Raw genomic sequence first — 18,138 nt, 5'->3', positions numbered from 1 at the left:
CCCCATTGAGCCCCCCTTTGCCCGCTTCCACTCCCTTCTACTCTCTAATTAGCAAATTTTAAAGATACTTATCCAAAGGATACATACAAGCAGACCTGCACCCACCAACCCAATGCAATGGCTCGGTGCACACAGTAGGGGCCAAGCCACCACCAGTGAAGCTTTGAATACTTGCCGATGTCACCCTCAAGTGACTCTGTTTTTCTTTTGTCTTATTTGTTTATTTCTTTTCATCCAGAAGAGGCTTGGAAGAGATTATCTGGATAATCTGTAAAAAGCAGATACTGCATTTTGCTACTCAAGCCTCGATCCCTGGTTCTGCTGCTCAGCCCCCTAAGTGTGCAGTGGCCCTGAAGCCACACAGGGGCTCATTTTCCCGGGAGGCCAGTTCACTTCCCCACAGCCCTGGACAACACTGGAGTCTTGTACATGAAGGCCATTGCAAATATGAACCGAAAATCTTGCAGACACCGACTTTAGACAAAAGGCTGTGTGAGGCGTGCCTGGTGAAACCGGTGAAGACAGACTTCTGTCAGAATGGGGAAACAACACACAGGCACAATATACGGGCAGTGAGTGGGTAACATCATTTTCATTCTGTGAAACTCCCCTCCTACCAGATAGCCTTGCAACATCTGAACTCTGAAATAACTCCTACTTTCTCTTATTTCCATCTCAAAATACGTGTCTCCACTTCCCCAACCCCTTTCCTTCGTTTTTATCTGCATGGCAGACGTACCCGGCCACCATTCTAAGGCTAATCCTATCTTTGCTCTCACCTGGAGTCCCAACACTGTTCAGCGTCTTGTTCCCTCCATTGTTTCCATGGGAGACCACGGGCGGCTCTAAATTCTTTGCTAATGCTCTCATTGAGCCATGGCACCAAGCTCCTTTCCTCTTAAGCCTCAACCGGCCTCAGGGACTTGACAGCCCAACAGGATGCAGTGGAACTGATGCTCTAAGGCTTCTAAGTAGGTCAGAAGAAGCTGTGTGGTTTTGCCTGGACCTTCTGGAACTCTTCTCTGGAGCCACCGTGGAAGAAGATGGCCTATCCCAAGAGACTGGTGAGGCCATATGTAGGGCCCCTGGTCAACAGTCCCAGGTGACCACAGCTTCCCAGGCATCCCCACCAGGACACAGGACCGTGCCAGCAGAAGACAACGGTGTGATCCCTGATGACATCGTGTGGAACAGAAAAATCACCGCAGTTGACCCTGCCTCAGAATCCTGAGATACAGCTGTCATTTAAAGCCACCAAGTGTTGATGTTATGCATCAACAGATATAGGAACAGAACTCTAACTTTTATTTTTTCCTTTTTTTATGAATTCCTTACCTTCTACATACAAATCTGCTCAGTTCTTCCCAGTGTTAAAATCTTCCTCAATGTTACCTTATAATATCAATACTGTGCAGCTCTGCTTCCCTCCACGATACCCATCTTCAAAAAGCTAGTCTACCCCACTGCTTTTCCATGTCCTCATTTTTCACGCTTTAAACACACAGCAATCTGACATTCACAACCTCCATTCTAAAGTGGCAGGACTTCAAAGTTGAAAGGGACCTTAAAAGCTGCCTCATCCAACCACATGTTCTCCACTTAATTCTCCTCCACAAGGTCCCTTCTTGTAGTAGGTGTCCCAATGACACTCTAGCATCTCAAGGGATGTGGCATTTGGTGCCACCCAAGGGTGCTCATTCTATCTTTGGATATCTGGAATTATGAGGAAGTTCTCTCTGACTCTGCATAGAACTCTGTCTCTTTAAAACTTCCATCCATTGGTCCTAGTTCTCTGGCTCTTAATTATATAGGAAAAGCCTAATCTCTACAATTTGGAGGCATTTGTAATCACCCTGGTAAGACACGGATTAAGCAGTGGCAGAAGAGATGAAGAGAAAAGAATATGTCCAGTCGACATTTCAGTGTTACCAAACTTTGTATGCATCTTAAAATCAATGTGTGAAGTCACAGGGTGGACCTCACCATCACCTTTTATCTTTCTGTAACGTGATTTAAGTTAGGTCGTGGGCCACCATTCCATTTCGTTGGGGAAATGTGGAGATAGTACAGCAGAGAACAATCAGCATAGATGGAGGCTTAGAGCAGAGACTGCGCAGTCAGGCTGCCTGGGCTGGAATCCTGGCTGCGGGTGTCTCCAGCTCTGTGACCTTGAGTAACTTAGCTACTAAAACTACAGCCACTTCTAGGGGCACTCAATCGTGTTCAGTTATTTCACAGTCAAATTCAGAAAGTGAACATAGTGAAAGTAGGGTCCTGCCCTTCCCCTCTTCTGCCTGGTAGTAACTAAATTCTAAGAAGGCTCACATGTGTCACAACATCAGGGAAGAGGCATCAGGGCTATCAGCCCCTGTCCCTGCTCTTTGTTGGGGACCCAAACTGCTTTTGCTGCTGACACTGCCTCTGTTTCCATGGCATGGAATCCACATCACATCTGTTGATGGCATCCTGGTGACCTATCCACAGGGCAGCAAGGCCGTTCTGATCCCTTCCCAGGGCGGTCTCTGGGGACACAGGGAGTTTTAAGATGTTTTCCACGTAGCCTGGGCATCTCGCCCGTTGGTGCTGCTTTTCTGCTCCCAATATCGTGTTGCCACAAGATTCCCCTGTGAGATGTGGCCTCTCCCAGACGGTGATTGGAATCAAACCCCAGGTCGCCTACACTCGGGGATGTTCCAGATGCTTCTGGGATTTCCATGATCTCCCATCTCCAGGAGAACCAGGGCAGGAGTACCCAATGTCCCCCAGCATCTGTCCCACTGCACACTCTCCTCCTGCCTGCAGCTCAAATGTGACCTCCTATGGGACAAGGAGCTCCTCAAATGTCACCCTTCATTCTCCCCACCTCAACTAAATTGTCAGGCTTGACAATTTACATTGTCAAAGCAAACCTTGGACATTTTTAAAGTTCACCTTTTAAAAAAATTCTGTCTGTCTGGTAATGAACAAAAGCAAGCTAAAACCAACCCTGGCTTCTGACTATCCTTTTTTAATTTCACGATGCAATTTTAGAGGTCAATGGACAAGAATTTGCCTCTGTTTTCTGCCATTAGCTTATGCTGAAGCTAACAGCCTGAGGTAAAGAGCAATAGCTAAGGAGAAAACATTGGTTAGAATTTTAAAAGACAGTCCTGCTATAACTATACTTGATCTGCTAGTGCTTCCTTTATTTGGGAAAACTGTTGTTGAATCAATTTTACGGTACATCTTATACCAAGGGCACAGCAGGAATGAGGGGAAGAAGTAATTCAGAGGTAGTCTGCAGGCAACCTGGTATAACAGAGTGGGCGGGAGAGTCCAAACAGGAATAGAATAACCTGAATTTAATGCTTGGTGTCTTTGAGTAGTCTACTGACTTCCTATGCCTCGGTTTCCTCATCTGCTAAATAACTAATGCTACTCAAGTAGCAGTAGTTATCATGATGTGTTGGATGTAGAGGGTGGTGTAAGAAGAGATAAGGACAATTCTACTAGTCAGGTTGACAACTAACTAGCTAATTCTGCAGGTGAAAGTAGAAGCTGGTTCTCTTTCCCCCAAATCCTTGTGCCTTTCCACTGAGAACACAGACTCATAAAACATGAATAAAATGCAAACCTGTTCTAATACTACCCTCTGGAGAAAAGACAGTGTCTCCACTCTTCGACAAAGAGGAGAATTAGGGTTTCTGTTTTTCACCACGCGGGGCCAGGTAAAGGGTGGTGGAGAGGTCTGCACCTGTGGACTTCTAATCCTGCTGAAAGAAGAGCAGAATCGGCATCTCCTTCAGGGGCGTCCAACCTTTTGGCGTCTCTGGGTGACAGTGAAAGAAGAGTTGCCTTGGGCCACACATTAAATACACTGAGACACGTAATCACAAAAAAATCTCATGGTTTAAATAAATTTATGATTTTGTGTTGGGCCGCATTCACAGCCATCCTGAGCCACACGCAGCCCGCAGGCCGCAGGCTGGATGCCCCTGGATCTGTGGGGTCCCCTCTACTGACGGAACTCCCTGGGACTGGCCCCGAATGTAACCGAGCGTGGTCGGGCTCAGAGTTTGGCTGCCCAGCACCAGCAGACCGCAAAACCCTTTAAAATATATAGTTTAGATCCAACCACAGGTTTACATTTACAGCCAGCACTGGTGCCGAATCAAACGGCTGTGTTACAATGAAGTTACGTGGGAACCTTTATTTTTACAGCTTATACACTTCAGCCACTTGAGGGAGCAGTCTGAGGATCAAAGGACATTCCACAACAGAGCGGGGTTTGTTTGAGCCTCCTAGCGGAACTGTCCCGCGGATCTGCGCAAACAAAACGATTCACTTCATGGGCCTGAACACCAAGGTGCTGTAGGTAGGCGGTGGTGCTATTTACTGAAATGGAGAACAGGGAGGGGGATGGGAGTCCGAATTTCAGTTTGGCATGTGTTACATGTGAAACACCTGTGAGAAACCCAAGTGGAGGTATTGGGTGGGTCCAGGACTCAAAGGAGATATGATAAATGTTAGTGCTTTGTTGACTTTTCTTAGGTGAAACCATAGAACAGGAAACAGCCTGCAGGAGAGTCTGTAGGAAGCCCAGCACCGGTCCTAAGGTACTGTAACGTGTACAGGTTCAGGAGAGAAGGAGTCTGAGGAAAATGGGAAATGGCAGCCCGGAGAACGCCCAAGGCCAGGCAGAGATCTCCAAGGAAAAAGGAGTGGCTAGTCAGGTCAAATGTTGCTCAGAGAGTCAAGGGAGGGAGCGGTAAAAGGTGCCCGAGGACTGGTCACCGTGGAAGGCACTGTGACCCCTCCATGATGACTTGAGCAGTGTCAGTGGACGGTGAAGCAGGATTCTGACTCGGACTGGGTTAAAGAGTGAAAGGAAGTCAGCCGGTGGAGACATCCTGTGCAGGCAACACTTTGGAGAAGCTTAGCCTGAAGGGAAGAGGAGACAGAAACTAGGGATAAGGGGCTCTGGTAGAGAAAGGAGTGCCGAGAGAGAAATACAGACCTTGTCGTCACACCAGGGACTCCAACTGGCTATAAAACCATCCTGTCATTTTCACAGTAATGATGCCATCATTTCCACCCTCTACCAGCAGTCCCCAACCTTTCTGGCACCAGAGAGTGGCTTCATGGAAGACAATGTTTGCATAGACCACGGTGGGGGGTGGGGGAGATGGGAGGCAGAGCTCAGGTGGTAATGTGACAGGCGACCACAGGTGGGGATGAGGGAGGTTGGGAACTCTGCTCTACTCTAATAAAAACTGGTCTTAAAAAAGACTTTATTCTCTTGAGTAGAAATACCTACTACTATCTACCTACAGGTTCACTGTCAGCACACACAGCTGACCTCCCACACCGACCCCCACATCCTGTGCTCCATCACCACATCTCAGGTCACACTGGCATCTCAAAGGCGACGTGTCCCCTTAAAGAACAAGAATTTTCCCTGTCAGGTCCACTTCACTCCCCTATTTCCCATAAAGGGACATTCAGATTCACTGAAAACCATACCTTCCTTTCCCGTCACCAGGAAACCATCTCAAATTCTCTGGCTTACGGCCTCTGTCCCCACCACTCCCATCCATCAAAAGCCTACCTTCTCCTTAAGCTCCTGATATCTGATCCAGGAAACTTTCCAGATCCTTCCAATTTGATGTGATCTCCTAACGTTTAAGTCTTCTTATGTACTTCTCTCCAATTAGATGTATTTGAGAGACTGTCTTATCCTTTTGATTAGACTTTAAACCGAGTGGTCAGGGCCTCATCTTAATCGTTTTTTGCATCCTTTGCATAACCAGATGCAGCAGGCACTCACCAATGTCTTACTTAATTGGATCAAAAGCAAATGTCAGTGAATTCTTTAGATGAAATGAGTTTTTGCCAGTTGTATGCATGCAGAGCAAATAATAATACACTGGAAACTTAAGAATGTACTTCACTGGAGCACAGAAATGAGCTCTTATGTCAGGGCACTGCCAAAAATTGCTTTTCTTTCCTGGAACTAGTATTTATTTAACTTTTTATTATGGTATGGAATATTTCAAATATACCTAAAAGCAGAAAGAATAGCATAATGAACCCCCATGAACCTGTCATCCAGTTTCAACAACTTAGGACATTTTCCCAATCTAATTTTATCTATTCATCAACGCCTTTCCCATTTTTTTTTTCTGGAGCATTTTAAAGCAAACTCCAGACGTCATATCACTTCACCTATAGAGACCTCAGTAAATGTCTCTACCAGATGAGGTTTTTGCTTTATCATTTAACCACATGTGAAACCTAATGAAATTAATTCTCATTAGTTAATATTATTTAATATCTGGTCTTTGTTCCTATGTCCTCAATTTGATGCAATCATTTTATTCAGAGAATGTTTGATTTAATAGTTACAGACTAATTTAAAGTGATTTAGTGCGAGCCACTAATTCTTGATTCTTATAGCATATGTTCTGGAAAAAGTTCAGCAGAAAGGAGATACTCAGTTTCTGAAGTACTTAGTTTCCTTGATGCGTTTTCTTCCCTTCTCTGCTACTGCTCTTTTGGATGTTTCCCCTTCTCATGTTTATGAAAAGTGGGAAGTGACAGAAGGTGTGGCAAAGGCTGCTATTTGTCCCACAACGCCTCTTGTCCCCTTCCTCTATGAGAATACAAGTGCGACATAGGGCCAAGCACTTAAAGACAACATATCCTAACTCTCTTCCAGGGAGACAGCAACAAGACCGTGTAGCTTTTTGAGCAAAAGTGATGTGTGCTCTTTCTGGGTCATGCCTTTAACTGGAAAGACATCTGCCCTTTCCTTGCTTGTACCCTCTTTTTACGGCTTAAATGCCGATGTGGTGTGGTAAGCCAGCTGCCACCATGCAGATGAAGAAGAAATCTAGAGGATCCAGAAGCAACCAGATGAAGGAGCCTGGGGCCCCAGTTAACCTCATCAGGAAGAGCTGGCCTGCCAACCTCCCGGCCATCAATTTTAAAGTACTGTTATTTTGCTATCTGTTACAGCAACTGTTCTGATATTTTAATTAAGACAGAAGGTAAAACTCAACAATGTCAGTATTAGAATTTTCTAAAAATCTAATGAGAGTTTCTCTTCCCAACATCACAGACAATCAAATGCTCTTTGCACATGTTTCCAATTATTACGAGCTATCATTCTGTCATGGAGCATAATGACCAACCGATGCAGTTAACTGAGTGGGAGCCATGAAAAGCAGCGAAGTAAAAAGCTTGGCTGAATTTGGTTCCAGGCAAACGTTTCTTTGAATCCTTCCTTGCTACTCCCTAGCTATGAAGAAGTTATTAAAACTACATGACACTTTAAGTCTGTAAAATGGGAATAACAGAGTTTCCTTGGAGATTAATTATAGATAATAAATCACATATATTGGAGGGGTAAACACAGTACTTGGCACATAGAAGTATTCAGAAAAGTACCTAACTCCATCTCCTTGGATTCCTCGTGCACATAAGTCACAAGGGTCTATGATATTTTCCAATTATGTAAAATTGCTATAGCCATTCAGGTCTCAAGTGCTTGTCAAAACAGCAAAGTTACCCTCTGACCCTGATGAGGGGCCCTAAAATTTACAATGCCGGTTTCTTTCTAAAGGCTATGAGATAAGCTACAGGAAAATGTTGTGGATGAGAAACACGGACCTTTTCCAGGAGCTTATATGCCCACATGGAAGAAATATTGATAAACAGTATACTAGCGTAGCATGAGGTGACACAGCACACACCCCTCACAGCTCGGAGGGCTTGTCTTTTTTCCATAACAATAGATGTTCCTGGTCAGGCTCTGCTCCACCCAGTGACTCTGGAGTCCAGACTGGCCGACCAGCCTGGAAACAAAAGGTGGGAGGATTAAGTGGGAGGGATCTGTGAGCCAGACCTGGAAGTGATTTCACAACTTCCACTCTCATACTGTCACATGAGTTCTACGGTCAGATCTAACTGCAAGGGATGCTGGGAAACACAGTCTGGCGAGTGCCCAGGAAGAAGAGGAGGAAATGTGGGGACCAGCTAGCAGCATCTGCCGGACTCAGTTAGCCTGAAAGATCATTCACTGAACTACATTATTTAGCATCAGCTTGGGGGTTGGGAGGGTATATTTCGAAATACTTGCTCAAAAACCTTGATTAACAACAGTGTCTCACAAAAATCTTTCTATGATACAAGAAACGAATTTAGAAAATTTTTAAAAGAATCGATCATAAAAAAAATTCCTGAACCCCTCAAAGTGACTTTAGTAAGTAATAATAATTACTTTAAGATTTAATGGCAGAGAACCTAAATTCTTGTAGTTAGAAAAAGACTCAACTTTGGAACATTTCTCTTTAGGGGGAAAAAATAAGCACTTTTGTTTAAGAAAGCATTTGAATTTTTAAGGAATTCTCAAGAGTGATTAACTTCAAGTTGCCTTTTCCTAAACAATGATGTCCTAGTTACTGGGTCCTCAGCACACAGGTGGCCCGCAAACCACACACGTTCATCACAGCTGCCGGCAGCATCTCTGAGACACACGGCGACACTCGCTAAGAGGCTGCAGACTATTATGTTTCACTCTAATGGTATTTCCAGAAATAAAGGGAATTACACATTAATAAAGCGATGAAACTATGCAGGTAACCATGACGACTGCTGCAGATTCAATAACATTTTACACTCCCGACGAGTTTTTCCTTTTCTTTTTCCTTTTTTACTGCCAGAAAGATTAGAGAAATTATGAGAAAGAACCGAGAAGCATGTATCTCTCACCTGTAGTCTTGAGCAGACTGGGCTCATTCTAACACCAACTGTGCGGCAAACTCTGGAAAGGCCCCTGCCGGTTCCCACCTGCATGTTTATCTTGAGAAACAGTCGAAGCCCGGAGCCCATAGTCCCAAGTCTTTAAATAACGTTTGACCAGAGAACTCTTTCTCTGAGTCAAGTCTAATTCCATCTATTCTCTAAAATACATTTCTATTTTTTTGAATCCTCACAGAAACAAATGGCTTATCTCCAATGATGGGTCCACAGAAATTTCTGAAGGCTCTTAAGTCTCTAAATCAAATTTCAGAACATTTTGAAGACATAATCTAAATCACGCAGCTTTCCAATGAATCAAACTATGTTTTTGTTATTTTTGCTTTTGTTGCTTTGGGTGTGCTGACAAATGAGAAGTCACAAGTGGGAAGAATTATTTTAATGTTTCTCAAGAAATGTGCAAAACAAGGAACTTCTATGTTTTACTATGTTTCTGCATATTTTTCTATGACTTATCCTTGGTATGTATAGATTAACATTCATGTCAATATAGAGAAAATTATTCTGGATGGACAGGACATTAAGCAGTAGGAAGAACACCAAAGACCATTACTGTATAGCTGGGGAGACTTCTGACCCTGCGAGGGGTGTATGGTAGAAATAGCACGTCATCCACCTGGAGAAAATGGAGCTGAGGCCAGTAAGGGAAAATTCTCTACCACTCAAAGGCTGTTCCTCAATCTGCTCTTGTTTCTGGCTCCAAAGATGAAACCATCCACCTTCCCTCACCTAAAAAAAAAAGACCACATCATTGGGATTTTCTTTCTTTCTTTTTTTTGGGGGGGGGGTCTTTTGGGGAAGTTAGAATTTATTTTCAATAAAAAGAGACAAAACAACCTCTTCATTCTCATAATTAACTATTACACAAAATCAATTAAATATATCCTGGAATTAAGTGGGCATAATACGATCAGGGAGTACAACAAATTTCATACCCACCTAAAAAAGCATGTAACCATTAGTGGGGTTATATTTTGGAGTATAAGAAACACTCCTAGAGTTCTTTTTCTTCATTAGTATTGTAGCATTGCCTTTCATGTGTGTTCTTTTCCATATAACAGGCCCCCGACTTCAGTGACTTTCCTCAGAGCCACCTCTTATACTGCATTACAGTTTTCTCTTATGCACTACTGTAACAATTAAAAATATTTGCACATTTTACTTCTCTACCACCCTTCCCTCCCTCAAAAAATAAAAGAAAAAATGACCTATGAAGAGAGACAATTTTTACACAGCCTTTAACAAAATGACAGATACATGTGAATTAAAATTTGGTGGATTGATGAAAGAATTTATTTTACTTCCTCATAAGTTATTAAACATAGTGCCATAGATTAGATACTGTTTGTCCTATTCATTGTTTTTATAATTGGATAGCTATTGGATAATTCTATAACATGAAAACCATGCTCAGAATTATTTTTCTCTTTTTTGTTCTTTTGACCAGTTTTCTTTTAAACAGTTTACAAGTTCAAAATAAATGAATATGTCAAGCTCTTATACTCTTGCATATAGCTTATTTTGGAAAAATTATTTCCAGTGGCAGTTCAAGTTCTAAAATCACCAGTTCTTTAAATGAGTGGAGGGTGCCCAGAGACCGGAGTCTGTGCACACCCACCCGGGAGTGTCCGCACCTCATCTCACAAGGAGCTGAGACTACAGGCACCAACCAGGGGATTTTCTTTTATTATGTTTTGCTTTTCAGGTTCCTTTTTTTCTCTGCTGGTTTGTCCCCTGGGTCATTTTGCCACTCTTCAGCACCCTTGTCAGCTGCTGACCTCTGTGGCCCAGGACACACGTGTCACTGGCCCTCCTTCTTCCGGAGGTGTCCTCCTCTCTTGGCCCCCTTTCTCCCTGAGCTATTCTTCCACCCCTGCGATGGAATCTTCTCAGCTTTTGCTCCCTGGAGTGTGGGTGTCGACCAAAGCTCCATTCTCAGACTTCCTGCCTTCCCTCCCAAGTCCAGGCGGTCCCTGTCAGGTCTCCTCCCTCGACCCTGACGGGGAAGCCTTCTAAAAATGCTTCTCTGCTTTCCCTCTGTTTAAAATCCTTCAACAGCTCCTCCAAGCTGTTGGGATCAAATTCAGTCTCTTTGGCCAGGACACTGGGTGTTTGGGGACCAGCCCTGGGTGATTTCCCAGTGTCCTTGCCTCATTGTGCCTCTTCTTCTGTGGGATCACACTGTGTGTACTTCGCCCAACATACGGGGGCATTTCCTGACTCTGCACATGCCGTTCCTGTGCCTGAGTCACCCCTCTTTTCTTTTCCCATCTCTTTAATGTGTGAATTCAGTCATATGCCTCATGCAAAACTTTGCCATGCTTTTTGCCTCCTAAAGGTAAAACCTAAACTAGTTTTTGGTATGTGAGGCTCTACCAGATCTGAGAGCCTTCGTGTTTCCCTAACCACAGCCCCAGCAATGCCCCTACCTTTGACTCCTCTTCCAGACACACCCAATTACTCTGCATCCCCTAAACTCAGCGTGAAAAGACATTCTCCCAAATCACTGAGTCTGCTCCAGACCTCCAATTTCAGCTCCTGAAAACCAGTCACCAGAGATCTTCCTCATCTTCCTTAGGGCTTTAACTTTTCTGCCTTGATTGGCTGCTTTTTTTCACGAGAAGAATGAAATGCATATCCAGAAAAGTCCTAGACAGAACAGTACTAAGCAAGTACTTGTTAAGCAAATACCCATGAATGGGTTAATCTCTTACTATGCCTCCTCCTCATTCCCTGGATGAGGCTCACCTCCTGGGGACCATTCACAATGGGGTTCTCCCTCTTTCCAATGTGACTAGGCGGAGAGAACCCTGTTTTTTGTCTTTCTGTTCTGCAGAGCTGCAGATATGTCTGAAAAACCTTGGATGTTATATCCGGTGGAGGTAATGACTGGGGGAGCATGTTGGAGGGTCACCTGCCAAGAGATAGAGGGATCAAGTACACACCCACATTTTCCAGAGATTTGGGGGTTAGTGTGGGCTGGGAGATCCACAGGAAAACAAGGGTGAGCCCAGAAGGATAAAGAAGACCTTTAGTTTTCTGTTCAAATATTAAACTGTATAACTTACAATTATCCAAATAAATATGTGGATTAAAGAAATTTCTAAGTACAGCCTTCTCACCCCCAAAGTTAGGATCTCCTAATGACAGAATGTCTCATATATATAAAAATATTCATTCGCACCCTGGTCAATGGAGTGGGGCATGGGCAGGAAGAATGATTTCATTCTTCCCAGCCCTCTCCTGCATTTTGCTGATCACACCTGAAGCTATTTATTTCTCTTAATCCTTTTTTTCTTTCCCTAATCTTTTCTTCTACCTGTTGCTGAATTACCAGGAAAAGGGGTACTTCTTCACTTTCCCCATTAATCACGTAAGTTCATTCATCCTCAGTTTCCCCTTCTGGGAAATGGGAAGAATAATAGGGTTGCAAGGATCAAGTAGACAATATCTGTTAAGTGCTTAGCCCAGCAAGAGAGAGAAGTGTGGTGCCTGCCAGCTGTGCTCCTGGTCCTTTATATCCCTTTATGAGTGACAGAAGAAAATGCAAGAGATAACTCTCTGTTAAGGAAAAGGAAAGTGGTAAGTCCTACGATGAAGTTAACATATAAAGCTGGAGCCAATAACTTTTTGGTTGTCCTTAAAGGAACCAGAGCTGTCCTTCAGAATTGCTGCAGTTAACCAGTTACCAATCACTCGATCCCTATTGCTCGCTCTTGAGTGCAAGGCCCTGTTCTAGGTCAGGTGGAGGGTACAAAAAGAGACCATCAAGAAATTCCAGAAGTTACATCTGTTTCTTTTCTATTTATGTAAGGTGTATTCTAACTATATCTCAAAAGGGCAAAGCAGCTTGCGACGAAATGTTCAGGGTAGCAAAAACCAACACAAAAGTAAAAAATCAGACAAAAAACATGTGGTGGGAAAGAAGGAGAGGAAACTGTACCAGGAACCACAGGTGAGCTGGCCACAGCATGAGAGGACTAAATATGGCATCAGAGCAGAGACAGAAATAACTCACATGGAGGAAAAGAAACACCAGCATCAGGAGAGAAAGCATCGTTTCCATTACTAAATTCGAGGTGGAGATTAATGCATGGATACTTATAACATTTATTATCCTTAAAATAATAGGAAATATCTCCAGACTGGTTTTACAGAATGGGCAGCTTGGATTAGCAGAAAGTACCTGGAGTCAGACAGGCTTAGTTCGCACCCCAGCTCTGCTGCCCAATGTCTTCCCATCTTTGACGCATTTCTTGATGACTCTGAGTCTCAACTCCTCATCTGAGAAGCGGTGATAATGACCTCTACCTCTCAGGGTCACTTAGGATTAAAGGAGATGCCCTGAAGTAAGTGCCTGGCCCATGGAAGGTATTTAACAAAGATTTATTTCCTCTCCACCTTCAGGTACATACTGTGGGATTCATCATTATTTCTTATAAATAGGTATCAACTTTAAGTCACATAATATTTTTTCATACAAATGTATAAGTCATAGGCCATCTATCTGTACAATTATTTGATTGTCTCCCCCACTGGATTATAAACTCCACAAGGAGAGGGGTTCTTCCTGCTTTCTTTCTGGCATAAGTGGTGAGGAGCATGTCACACATAGTCTGTGCTCCATCAATATTTGTTGTAGAAAGGAGAGGCGGCATTCTACTGAGGACTTATTAATACGGTCCAAGTGTGTTGGGTTTTCGTGCTTAGCTTAAAGCATAAGTGTGGCTGCAGAGACTCTCAAGAAAGAATGGCTTTTGCTCCTTTGAGTGGTGCCCTCGAATATCAACATTAGGTGTTCTGAACACTTTCAGGCCTCTCAAATCAAAGCTGCTTTCCCTCCAGCACCAGCATTTAAGTGAAAAGTTTTGAGCAACTCTACAACTGACTTTATTGCTTTTATGTTCTTTAGATCTACAAGTTTTCAATAGTGTAGTCTACTATTTATCACTGTAAATGCACAATCATTCAGCTTCAAAACAGAAGGAGGAGAGTTTATGAGCTTGCCTCGAACATTAATTACCACTTATATAACAAAATTTCTGTGGGGAACTATGTTCCCAGTTCTCAATGACTAGCTCATGAACTTTTGAAATCCAAATCCATTTGTATTTCAAAGTTGTCTACAACCTACCAATGAGAAACCATGAAACATTTTACCTTTATAATGTCATTAAGTTAAAAAACATAATCTGAAGTAAAATATTTTGTGCCTTCTCTCCCTCCCTCCCTTTATTTCTTCCTTCCTTTCTCCCCTCTTTTTTCCTTCCTTCTTTGCCTCACTATTTCCCTTCCTTTCTCTTCCCTTTCCATGGTTTTCAAACACAGTTTTTTTTGTTTTTTTTTTAAATCCCCTATATTCCAAGCTGCATTGGCAAAAGCAGCTTCAAAAAAGTGTTAAGACTATGACTCACCTCACTGTAATTCTGTTTATAGGATTTATGGAAAAGTAATGAGATCCAAGAAAATAAAATAAAACTTTAAAAAATCCCACCGACAAGCAAAAAATCCTTTCTGTAGGAAATAGAGTTATATAAAAGATTTATATTTTGTTTCATATAACTCAGGAAACCCAAGTCCCCTGTTAACTGCCATCTCTAATTAGTTACAGACAATTTAACTCTATAAATATTTCCAAGGATTAATACTAATTGATGCATGTATTATGCTTTTAATCTGCTAAGAAATGTTAATATTGATTCATTTTTCCTAGAATCTTGGGATGCTGCCAGTATTTTATCCCGGCAGGAAGCAAGGCACAGATGCCACCTTGTAACCAGCCCATAAGGGTTAAGATAAGCTGGTTATGAACATTGAACAGGTCTGTCTGTGTGCCATACCCTCCATGCAGCCCAGCCCTAGCCGTCAACCAAGGTGACGTTCCTCTTGTGTTCTTCCATTAACCACTCTCGACTCCACGGAAGCCCAGAGATCAACAAATTCAAGGGTTCTAAAATCAACTTTGGCGACGACCCAGAACCCTGTGAGGGGAACGTTAAAAAAGTACTCACAGTGCATGGCCCCTCTCCTGGACTGAACCCATCAGAACCTTGAGCAGGAGCCCCGGGATAAGCAGGCCGGACCAACATGAGTGCAACTTCCGCGGCATGGAAGGAGGAAAGTGGTCTGCAGGCGTCTAGAGGTGCAGTTGTTTTTAAAGGAAAAGGGGTTTTCAGTGGGGACCGGTGATGGCTAGTTTTATGTGTCAGCCTGCCTGGGCCACGGGGCACCAGGTATCTGGCTGAACGTTTTTCTGGGTGTGTGCAGGAGGGTGTTTCTGGATGAGATTAACATTCGGATCAGTAGGCTGAGTAAAGCAGATTGTTCTCCCCAATGGGGGTGGGTCCCATCCAATCCACTAAGACCTGAATAGAATAAAACGCTGACCAAGGGAGAATTTGCTGCCCCTTTACTCTGCCTGCGTTTTTCATGCAGGGACCTCATTCTCCTCCTGCCTTTGGTCTCAGACATAGACTAGAACCCACTGCATTGCCTCTTCTGGTTCTCAGGCTTTTTGACTTGCACTAAAACTGTGCAATCGGCTCTCCTGGGGTTCCAGCTTGTTGACTGCATATCTTGGGACTTCTTAGCCTCCGGAATCACGTGAGCTAATCCCTTATTATTTACCTGCGTGCTATTGATTCTATTTCCCTGGATAATCCTGACTAATACAAGATCATGTTTCTCTCAATTGTCTGTTCCAGTATAAATATGTATGAAGGTAGAAAGAAGATGCCTGAGATACTCTGCAATGAAAGCAAATAGGACCAAGTGCCATCCTGTTCGATAAAGGTTGAGAAAGTCCCTACCTGAGGCTTTGGAAACAAGCCCCTGTTCTATTGGGGGAAGCTCAGCGGGGATGCAGAATGAACTTTCTCATAAGAAAATGCTTTACATTCTACTCCCATACACATAAATAATCTTATATGATTCTAAAAATTGGGATGTTGAGGCTGTGAACATAGCTTATGGGGTAAACATATTGTCTGACTAAGAAGCTGACTATGCCAAGCTCGCCAATTCCTCAGTGTCTAAATGTCTACTGAAAAGATAACTAAAAAATATGAAAGAGGGGAGAAAGGTAGTGCTCAGTGCTGAAGGTCAAGGACAAATGATTATTGGGTGTCAGATCTTGTCGGCTTGGGCCTTCTCTCTCTGGTCTGTACCTTGGCTCCTGTGATCTACGATACTCAGCACCAGGAGCCCCGGTGTACCTGATGGTTGCTGTTCCCTGCTACACGTCTTTCTCTTTTCCTTGTCCTGTTTTCGCCCCCCCATCCCTTCTTTATTTAAGACGCTGAGAGGTGTTTTTAGGAAATACATGAAAAATTAGGCATATTAATATGACAGACTCTAAATTAAGGATGAGGGCTATTTGAGAAAATGTGTTCTCCAATCAAAACCATTTCAGCGTGAAAAAATAAGGTGTGGTATTCTAATTAAAAACGAATCACCCTGAATATAGATAGATAAAGAAAATAGGGTAAGATAATGGAATCTGAGGTTCCATTGCCTGGACCCTGTCAGGCAATACCAAAAGTAGGCAACTGGGGAAAAAAAATTACAAGCAAATAATTTATCATATGGCATTTTGCATCACCAAGCTTCACTTCATTAGGAGTGACTGCATGAAAAAACTGCTTTACAAATATGTTATGGGTTTTAACCTATGTTACTGCATAAAATAGTTAGAGTTTTGCAACAGCTAGATTCTGTCATTTAGATTTTTAGCTTAGTTGCAAGGCTTACTTATGTAACTCTACAAAATGATGACTCTGGAAGGCTTGAGCTTATAAGGAAAAAATGCCTTCATTGTAGTGATTCCAGTATAAACTTACAGAAATATCAAATTACTTATTGAAAAATCCCAGATGAAGGAAGAAGGAATGTTCTGGAAAGTTGCTGTTGACGGCATGTTGCCCTCATCTTATAGATGTATATTTCCCAGGATTACTTAGTGAGGATTATCAGCATTTAAAAAATAAGAATGGCCAGAAGCCTTGTAGAAGAGTCCTCTCAGAATGCTCTAACGGGGTTGAATGGTCTTTATGTTATTTTGCAACAGTGTCCCAGCGTGTGAGGACAGACTGGGTGAACTGGGAGCCAGCAGCACCAAAGACACAAGGCTCAGAGGGCTGGAGCCCTGGGTCTCTCTCTCTCTCTTCTTTTTTAAAAAGAAGTATTGAATCTGATTTTGCATAAAAAAGAGTTATCTTAAGAGAATTAAGACTGAATTCAGAGGATACCTCTCCCTCCCCAGTGCTCTTCCAACATCCCACTTTGACGGCCCTGACCTTGGCCTGCCTTACCCTCTGCACAGTTGTGGAAGCAGGGCCACAGGGAGGGAAGCTGTGGGGACCGCTCCAAAGTCATGCCAATGCAGGAGACTGATCACTGGCTAGCAAATAAGGTGAACGTACAGCTTCGTTATCCAGATCCTGAAATGTCAGCCAACTTCACCAGCATGAGAAGCGCAATTGAAAGAAGACATTGTGCACCAACACAAACGCATCACTCACTGTCTGGAAAACCACACAGCAACAACTGACGTCAACATCAAGGAGCATTTCTGAACTACAACAGGTCATTATATGGGTGTGCATAGTGTGATAAGGCAATGTTCTTCTCCGGGAGCCTGAACCTGGTGAGGTAGAACGATATCCATTGGGCAGTTTACAAGTACAGAGAGGTACTTCTTCCTATCATCTCTTTATCCACTAACTGCACCTTCACCCTTTGGGCGTCTTCTGTTCCTTCAGCAAAAGTCTGAAAAGAAAACACCTAAGAGAAACAACAGCGGAACGCCAATTTCTCCATTACCTAATTTTTCCAACCTGTTACAAAGTGCAACTAATAAAATCAAGAGGGAACATCATTCCTAGTGTATGTTAAACACTCTTGGTAAACCAATGCCAAATTAAGAGGCTGAGCTTTGACAATGTTGCAAATACCCGTCTGTAAATTGCTTGTGAAATGGCACTTCTTGAAGGCCCATATTTCATTAACTTGGCAGCACTCTGTTTCAAGGTCATTTCCAAAGGCTCGTCTTGTGCAGAGCAGCATGCATGGAGCAGCACTAGTGTGGCACCAGGTCAATCCATTAGTCATTGCTGGAGTGAGCTTTCTGTGGAGAGACAGGCTGCTTCAAAGTCAGATGGGCTTTTGAGAAGCATGCCAAGAAAACTTTAAGATTTGAAATGTTACAGAAGAGAAGGTCGCTGTATCTTTTAATTGTCTACCGTCCATGCAGAAGATTGCTTTTCATATTTTTATGCAAATAGTATGTATCTACCCCATGTGAAAACCAGCTTAAAAAATGTGGTGAGTTTGTGCATATGT

At 43.1% G+C, this 18,138-nt stretch overlaps 1 protein-coding gene and 1 non-coding gene across 2 annotated transcripts in view; both read right to left on the bottom strand.

The window, feature by feature from the left end:
* Window positions 1-18,138, bottom strand: part of AIG1 (androgen induced 1) — a 204,559-nt gene that overhangs the window by 105,503 nt on the left and 80,918 nt on the right. The gene's annotated exons all lie outside the window — the stretch shown is intronic.
* On the bottom strand, window positions 16,862-17,009 carry LOC112297477 (small nucleolar RNA SNORA57). Its single transcript, XR_002974047.2, has one exon. It is a non-coding gene; the product is annotated as a small nucleolar RNA SNORA57 (small nucleolar RNA).

Source organism: Desmodus rotundus, chromosome 11 (genome assembly GCF_022682495.2).
Source record: "Desmodus rotundus isolate HL8 chromosome 11, HLdesRot8A.1, whole genome shotgun sequence".
NCBI lineage: Eukaryota > Metazoa > Chordata > Mammalia > Chiroptera > Phyllostomidae > Desmodus > Desmodus rotundus.
This window is presented reverse-complemented; position numbering and strand designations above follow the sequence as displayed.